Here is a 9,289-nt window from a genome sequence, read left to right on the forward strand (position 1 = left end):
AATGTTATCATTCAGACCACAGTGTTTCCTAGTGATTTTCCTTCTCCCTCTGTCAGTTTTGTATATAAGCATAAGAAATAGAGGGCTTTCCAGGTGACTCAGTGGTAAAGAATCTGCCTGCAATGCAGGAGATGCAGGTTATAGCTGTGGGTCAGGAAGATCCCCTTGAGAAGGAAATGGCAACCCACTCCACCCAGTATTCTTGACTGGAAAATCCCATGGACAGAGGAGGCTGGCAGGCTGCAGCCCATGGGGTTTCAGAGTCAGACACATGTGACTGAACACAGCACATTGCACCATTAGCTGCTACAGTGTGAAAAAGGATATCAATTCTCCAAATGTCTCAGCTTATTAAGCAAAAAAAAAATTTTTTTTTAATTGAAAACCATACGGCTGTTGAAGATACTTGGCTCTGGCAGTTCTGTGTATAGGCATGAAAAACCTCATTTCTATCTTTATTATCTCATCTCTTAAATTTGTCCATGATCATCCCCAAATTAGTATTATAATAACCTCTATGCTTTTTAGCACTGAAAACATACTAAGTTCTCTAGGAATTCTGCTACATGATGTCTGTTGTATTTGCAGGGAAATCAGAAAGCAATGTTCAGGGACCCAAAATAAACCTTGAGATGTTATGCTGATTTTGTGGCAGAAGGTATCAAGGTCAAGTAAAAGTGTAGACAGGAAATGAGAAGTGAGAGATGTACATCTTGAGGTGACATCACATTGGCCCAAATGTGTTGAAGAGAGGAGGTACTTGAGTAGAGGGCCTTGCTATTATCAGCTTGTAGCCAAATGCTGGGAAAGTTCACTCTTTGCTTGGTCCCAATTACATGTTAAGTGGGCTCCATTAGCACTGCCCGCACCCTCTTTTATAGTAATTATTAGTCAGTACCTGAATACAAGAGAACAGTGAACCTCAGTCCTTATTAAGAAGCGTTAGAATAGGAGTGCAAGTCTCCTCTAACTCTCTCTGTAATATTCCTGTAAGGCTTATAGAAAACATCGAGCAGCTGACTATTGACTATTGAATTTTTAAGTGCTTCTATCCACAACCTTGGCTATGCAAGATATGGGGATAGTTCAGCAGGTTGAAGGTCAATGCTTTGCTTAAAGTGACTCGGTTTTTTTATACCTCATTCTGGAAAGCAGGTCAAATACAGTTCCTCTTCCTGCAAGATGGACTCCATTATTCAATTACTGCCCTTTTATACGGGTACCTGAACTGTGCGTCATACCGTTACTGTCACAACCAGATTTAGATATGACCGCTTCCAAAAGTAAGTTGATTCATGACATTGATAATATCCTCAATATTATCAATATAATAATAATATAAAATTAATATATTATTATTATCATCAATATTATTGCTAATAAAATTTCCTCTTTGGAAAAGGAAGCCAAGAGAATTTGGAAATTACCATGTGAAGAAGTAGTCAAGGGTGACTGATTTAGGGCTGAAACAAATCAAATATTTGGGGATATCCCAAGTTGAGGCCTCTAGTAACATTTCATAAATAGTAAGGAATAAATTACTATCTGCATCGGGTCCTAGTAACAAGAAAAGGGACAAAATCTTGTAGAGCGATAGGTTCTAGTGGATACACAGCACATTTGTGTATCCTGTCATCTCTTAATAGAGTTAACTAGGGAAAAAGACTAAATACGAATAAACTGGAACAAAGGATATCTTTGAGGATATTCAAAGGGTAGTAATACAAGCTGCATCTCTGTTACTATACAATATTAATGGACCAATGATTTTATACATGTCTACTATTAACATTCAGGTAGACTGAAGTTATTAGCAAAAGTCTAATTCTGCCACCCAATGGCAGTTAGTGGTGTTTTGAATTAGAAAATTATGCTGTGACTAAGTACAACCCACTTCACACACAGCTCCTAGCGTGCTGTTAAGCTCTGATGGAAACAACCCATTTGGCTGAAGGACAACCAATTACCAAGATATGAGTGATTTAAGGAAGACATTCATACAAAGAGAGCGCTGTACAACAAAATTCCTTGAAAAAATGCAAATGCTATACTTAGGAATATGCTGAGATGGAGTGAGTGTACATTATTTGTTGCTGAAACTCAGCCTCTGTTCACCGGTGGCAAATAGAAACGGAGACAGAGTTCTGGGTGAAGTAGAAAAGAGTAGCTTTTATTGCTTTGCCCAGGAAAAGGGGCTGCAGTGGGCTAATTCCCTGAAGACCGTCTGACCCACCCCGGGGGAGGTAGTGAATAGTTTTATAATGTCCAGGGAGCAGGGCGTGATCAGCTCGTGGACAGTTCTGGGACTGGTTGGTATCGAGGTGAAGTTTCAAGCAGCATCAGCCTTCTGGTTTCAACCAATCTAGGGTGTATGTTCTTGTGGTCACAGTTTTTATCTGGAGGGGAATCTGCTTTCTGTAAAACAACTTAGGAATGTGTGTCAGGCCTTTCTCTCTTTCGGGGAACTGGGTGTTTGGTAATACTATTATGTGGCAGAATTACAGTCTAAATCAGTTCCCTAGTCCAACAACTATTCTTTGTTTCTGTATCTGCACATTTCCCAATCATTAATTCTTGAATCAGCATTTTACTTCAAAAGACAAGGACACAGTGGCTTGGACATGGTTTCATATTCATGAGTAGGTAGCCTCTCTATTGGCAGGATCTGAATGATCTGACTTTTATGACCCCCTTCTCATTGAAGTGTAATGGTCTGCTTACTCCACTAGTGGGAGCTCCCGTATTGAAAAATGACATTTCTTGTAGAAGCCTGCTGCTATGTGGCCATGCATGCCTGCTCAGTGGCTATTTTGTCTGACTCTGCAACTCCAAGGACTGTAGCCTGCCAGGCTCCACTGTCCATGGGATTTTCCAGGCAAGAATACTAGAGTGGGTTGCCATTTCCTTCTCCAGCTATGTGCCCAATGGACAGTAAATCCCTTGTTGAAAAGGCAAAAGTATTCTGTACAATGTACTGAACTGAAAGCAGTTCACTAGCAGTACAAAAATAATTTTGCTCTAGAACAAAGTCCTAATTGGTAAAATGGTACATAAAAAGTCAGGTTATCACAGACTTAGGCCATAGCCAGTGACCCAGTGGTCTAGCTAGTAAATGTTTGATGGATGAACAATTAAAGAATGCTGTGTGTAAAGAACAGTTGTGGAAGACTTATGGGATTTTAGAAAGAAAATTAGAGTAGATCACATAGATACTCAGCAAAATAACCCAATTACTGACTCAGAGAACTGGCATACCAAGGTGATGCATTGGTCTGCTTTCTGAAGGCAGCCAGTTGGATACATGCTATAAATAGGAATGGAAGTGTCCAAGCCATGTGACAATGCCTGTTACAAAAACATACTCTCTGTCACTCACCAAAGTCTCTGCTGTGGACGTTACTAATGCAATATCCCGGATGTTAACAGGAGAAAAACTACTCAAAATTGGCCTAGGAGAGAATCTCCCAAGAACAAAGAGTGACATAATGCTAAAAGGTGGTTGACATAGGGCCACTTCCAATGTTTATGGAAGATTCAAAAAAGATTTCAGTAAGAATAGACATTTCTCCTTGGTACTTTGCTTACTCTTTAACTGAAACAGCAGCTGAAATACTATCACGGTCCTGGAAACAGGTATTTTAAGGACCTTTTAAAATCCATAAAGCAGTGACTTAATTGAACAATTAGAATATGAAATTCAGACATTTTAATTAAAGACATGATAGAATCATAAAAGGCTTCCTAACTCAATTAAGTCATTGTGTGTCTGACCTGAAAATGAGGAGTGGTAAATGTGGAGCCTTTTAAAAGAGATTTCTGGACACTGGGCTTTTAAAAACACTTAATTTTATTTTTAGCAGCTCCAGGGATCCCAGGCCCAGGACTATACCTGTATGTTTGAGCTAAAGAGAGTATTGCTTCTCAAATGCTACTGTCTCTATTTTTTTGGACCATAAAGAAGGCCGAGCACCAAAGAATTGATGCTTTCTAACTTCAGTGCTGAAGAAGACCTTTGAGAGTCCCTTGGACAGCAAGGAGATCAAACCAGCCAATTCTAAAGGAAATCAACACAAAATATTCATTGGAAAGACTGATGCTGAAACTGAAGATCCAATACTTTGGCCACCTGATGTGAAGAGGTGACTCTTTGGAAGAGACCCTAATTTTGGAAAAGACTGAGGCCAGGAGGAGAAGGGGGTGACAGGAGATGAAATGGTTGGATGGTATCACCAACTCAATGGACATGAGTTTGAGCAAACTTGGGGAAATAGTGAAGGACAGGGAAGCCTGGCATGCTGCAGTTCATGGGGTTGCAAAGAGTTGGACCTGACTTACCAACTGAACAACAGCTATTCTTTTGAATTAGACTGCAGCTTTTCCAAAAGCACCTCTGGGTAGGTTATTGATATTGCCTCATGTGTACAAACTAGAACTGACTGTGAGTGCCACCCCACTTGAACAATCTCAGATTTACCTCTCCAATTCTAACATCTCTCCCTGGAAAAAGACAAAGGAGAGCCTTTGACCAAGACCTTATTGCTGCCTTGGTGGTAGTGGTGTGTGTGTGCTCAATCATGTCTGACTCTTCAACCCCAAGGGCTCCTTTGTTTGTGGAATTTTCCAGGCAAGAATACTAAAGTGGGTTACCATTCCTTTCTCCAGGGAATATTCCTGACCTAGTGGTTGAACCTGTGTCTCTTACATCTCCTGCATTGGCAGGTACGTTCTGTACCAGCTGAACCACAGGGGTAGCCCCTATTGTTGGCTGACAAACTTTTTTTTTTTTAGAAGATGTTGCTTTTCTTGTGTGCTTTTGTCATCAAACTTTCTGTATCTGATATTTAAGATAAAGCAGAATTTGGCTGATAATCTCTTTTAGTCAGTATTTAGTCCATCACATTTACTATACTTAGTGATTTAACTTCCCATCTTACTACTGTCATACCTGTTTGATATCCTTTTTCTCTATTACTTTCTTTTGGATTAACCTTTTATTTAAAAAAAATTTTTTTTAAATAAAAAAATGTTTTCTTTCTGTTAAGAGACAAAATTTTACCCTTGTTTTAGTTGTTACCCTGGATATTAGCATATGTTAATGTTGTTTCACTAAATCATGTCCGACTCTTTGTGACCCCATGGACTGTAGCCCACCAGGCTCCTCTGTCCAAGGGATTTCCCAGGCAAGAATAATTGGAGTGGGTTTCCATTTCCTTCTCCAGGGGATAGTTCTGACCCAACGATAAAACCTGTGTCTCCTGCTTGCCAGGCATATTCTTTACTACTGAGCCACCTAGGAAGTCCCATATTGGCATATGCATCCTGTAAATGAGTACTTTATAGTATTTTTGGGACAATATAAAGATCTCAGCACAGTTTTAAACTTTTGTCCCTCTCCAGCCTTTTGTAAGGTTATTATCATGTATTTTGATTATGTGTGTATGTATGTATATATATGTACATGTGTGTATAATACCTCAAGACATTATTGTTATTATGAGATCAATAGCCATTTAAATTTACCTACATGTTCAAACTTTCAGCTGCTCTAAATTCATTCCTCTGTTTCAAAATGTTTCCATTTAGGAACTTATTCCTTCTGTATAAATACTTTCAGTTATTTCTGTTGGGAAAGTATATTGGTGCCAAATGTCTTCAGCTATTTCTTGTGTGAAAATAGTTCCCTTTCATTTTTTTTTTTGTTTTGAAAAGGTAAATTTTAAACAGTTATTTTTATTCCCATCTCAGACTTGGCCAGAGCAAAATATTGCAAGCAACTGATTACTGAGGTGAAACAACAGGTAACTAACATATTAAGGTTAAGTCATAAAGTTACAAAGTAATTAGAAATTTCTGAAAGAGAATGACTGTTTTTAAAAAATAACTCATTCATTACATAAATAATGTCTAGTATTTCACTGATATTCTGCTGTTCAAAAGGCCTTAACCAAAAAATCCCAAACAAAACACTCAACTCAATATTTTAAGTTCCACTGTGTTAATTAAGCTTGTGTGTATATGAGGTCTCTAAAAGAAAAGGGATACAAAATCAGGCAGGGCTGGGGACATCGGCAGTGCTTAGAGCTGCCAGGCAGACTCCAGACAAGGAGACTAAGTAGTATTTTTCTGGGTTACTCTACTTGAATTATTATACTCTACTTGAATTCAATAGGTAATTAGAGAAATGAAAAACTAATTAACATGATAAGGAGATTACTGCATTTTTTGGACTGCATGTCATATTTGCATTTAGCAAATTCAAAGAGCCATAACAAAAACAGCTTCCACCATCTATCTTCTATAGATGGATAGTTGTTATATTCAAAACTGTAGCAATTATCCATCTAGCTTTTTATGTTTGTAGGATAACAATACAGAACTGATGAGCTACAAATGATACCACTGATATCATAAAAATGCTAGCTTTCTAAATTCATGTTTATAAGCATTCATTGCTTCCAGTATAGGCTTAAGTGATTAAAGGCAATTTTATTACAGCATCGTGTCCTTATTTCATTCTAAAATAATAGATTGCATAAAGAGTAACAACTGTTATTTTTGCTTGCAACCTGTGAAATTGAGTTATTTTGCTGATGTGAAGTAATAAAACTCACTTAAGGACCATCCCACTTTCTGAAAATGCTAAACACCCACTTCTTAAATGCAAAGTTACAGTCCCATCTCAGACTTGGCCAGAGCAAAATATTGCAAGCAACTGATGACTGAGGTCAAACAACAGGTAACTAACATATTGAGAACAAGCTATGGAGCAAGGGAGCATGACTAGATGAAAAAGAGTCTTTTTATTTAAAGGTATGATATCCCAAACAGCCCTCTGGCACAGTTAATTTCTGTAATACTTTCACACTCTTCAACCTGTCTAGATATTCTAAACCTTAATTTCTTTCTTAAAGGGCTGATTTGGGTTGACTTGTTGAGAATAATGTCCATAACAAAAAGATATCTGTGGTTATAGAACTTACGATAGTTTAGCAGAAGTTTTAGATAAATAGGGTAGTGAAGAAGTTAACCAGCTTCATTGTATACCCCAAAGACATTTTCAATGGCACTGACATAGGCAGCCAATCCTAGGTTATCCTTTGTGGCTGTGGGCATGATTTGCCTGGCAGAAAATTCCATAGTGTAAGCTAAACCAAACTACACAATATCTTTCTTGGATATACCTGGTACTCTGTTTTAGAATCTGCTGTGGGTACAATGGGACTATTTCCACCACACCCTCCAAATTTTCTCTCTAAATTCTCTTGAAAAACGTGAACAAGTGGTGGTTAGAATCTGTCAAATTTGAAGGTCAAATGGCCATAGCTGACATGATTATACTCCTCAGCCACTCCCTTAGCATTCAAGTGTGTGTACGTGTGTTAGTTGCTCAGTTGTGTCCAACTCTTGAGACCCCATGGACTGTAGCCTGCCAGGCTCCTCTGTCCATGGGATTCTCCAGGCAAGAATACTAGAGTGGGTTGTCATTCCCTTCTCCAGGGGATCTTCCCAACCTAGGGATTGAACCCAGGTCTCTTGCATTGCAGAAAGATTCTTTACCATCTGAGCCACCAGGGAAGCCCAAGAATACTGGAGTGGGTTGCCATTCCCTTCTCCAGGGGATCTTCCCGACCCAGGGATCGAACCTTGGTCTCCCGCATTGTGGGCCGATTCTTTACTGTCTGAGTCACCAGGGAAGCCCTTACCATTCAAGTAGAGATCAGAAATAACCATACTGTTCTTCCTCAGAAAAACCTAAGGTTCTGGAATTATTGACCCACTGGCAGCTTCAGCAATGATCCTTGCTTTCAGTGCACTGGATTTGGTCAACTGCTTCTCGTTGGCTGCAGGGACTGGTATGTCACAGACTGCTTCCAAGATGCTTCCTACCAAGGGTTTTGCTTTGGGGAAGTCCAGAATTGATTCATGTTGCAATTTGAAGTATTCTAGTTCCTTTGGGTCAGTGCCATCTGAATTTCATATGCTCCCATTGACTGCACCACCATCAACACATTTAGTGTCAATATGATGTAAATATGCCATACAGTATAGGCCCACATTGCTGAATCTCTGAAAAAATGTTTTAGCTCCAAACCCCACTGTATTCGTAAAATGCTTGTGTAAGAAACTTCATTGAGGAAATTTTCAATCCCATGGCAAACACCATGACCAGTGGCAGGGATACCTCTGTGGATGCCACTCTGACTGATGGATTTACCAGTAATAGCAGGCATGTGCATTAATATCTCAGTGCCCATCGGTGCTGGCACAGGTATCAGCAATCCAGGACATTTTCTCACTCACCTGTGGCCCTGACTGGGGAAGGCACATCAATGCCAGGACCAATAAAGCTCTGTTTTTTCAGCTCCATGGTGAACCTCCTTGTGATATTTTCCACTGTATTATCAGTATGGTTCCTGGGACTGAGCTTAACATCAGCTTTAGCGCCGCCAAATGGTACATCAACATAGCACATTTATACATCATCAGGCAAACCAAAGCTTTTACTTTATCTACACTCGCATCTTCTCACTAACCAATACTTACTTTGAAGGGTGTGCAATGCTAAGCTCTGCTGGACCCAGTAGCCCTCAGTGACCTCCCAGGAGCCGCATTGGCACAGGATGGGGATGGACCAGATAGGCACTTGCTTGCGGGATTTGATGATTCTCAGGATGCCACGCACGGCTTCTGCTCCTCACTCTCCCAGGTCTCGAGGACTTCCACCAGCTTGTCCTCCATTATGCTAGCGCCATGGCCGAACGAGCCAGCTTGAAGAAACCAGCTTTAAGTTTCATCACGGTTGCCATGGTGCCGCCAGGTGGGCGGAACCGGCCCGCGTGGTTGGACCGAGGCCAAGGACCAAAGCACCGGTGAGTGCTGCGGCGGGGCCAGGAAGAGAGGTGTGCTTGCATTGGCCCTGGGGTAGGCTGTCTTCTAAGCTCGAACCTTCTTCACAGTCCTCTCCCTTCTTGCCACCGGCCACCTGATCTGGAGAAGCCGAATCCGTCTGTTGGTGCCAAACCACACGGTAAACAGTGGTGTGGAACCAGGCATCCAGCACGCAGGGCGTGGGCCTCCTCTCTCCTCGCCTCGCCAGGGCTTTATGAGGTATGTTTTCTTTCCCTTTGAAGTACATTTTGATTATAGAGCGCGTTTGCATTTATTTTCTTTCGTGCTTTCTGGAATATTAACCCACAGTCTTTAGGCTTCCGTCATTTCTGTTGGGAAATCAATTTCAGTCTAATGTTGGCTCCTTGGAAGGCAGGCTCACATTTACTTATTTCCTGAG

At 40.5% G+C, this 9,289-nt stretch overlaps 1 pseudogene; it reads right to left on the reverse strand.

The window, feature by feature from the left end:
- Nucleotides 1-7,023: 7,023 nt before the first annotated feature.
- On the reverse strand, nucleotides 7,024-9,136 carry LOC138436334 (glutamate dehydrogenase 1, mitochondrial-like; annotated as a pseudogene).
- Between the last annotated feature and the right edge of the window lie 153 nt (nucleotides 9,137-9,289).

This window comes from Ovis canadensis, chromosome 3 (genome assembly GCF_042477335.2).
Source record: "Ovis canadensis isolate MfBH-ARS-UI-01 breed Bighorn chromosome 3, ARS-UI_OviCan_v2, whole genome shotgun sequence".
In the NCBI taxonomy this organism is placed as follows: domain Eukaryota; kingdom Metazoa; phylum Chordata; class Mammalia; order Artiodactyla; family Bovidae; genus Ovis; species Ovis canadensis.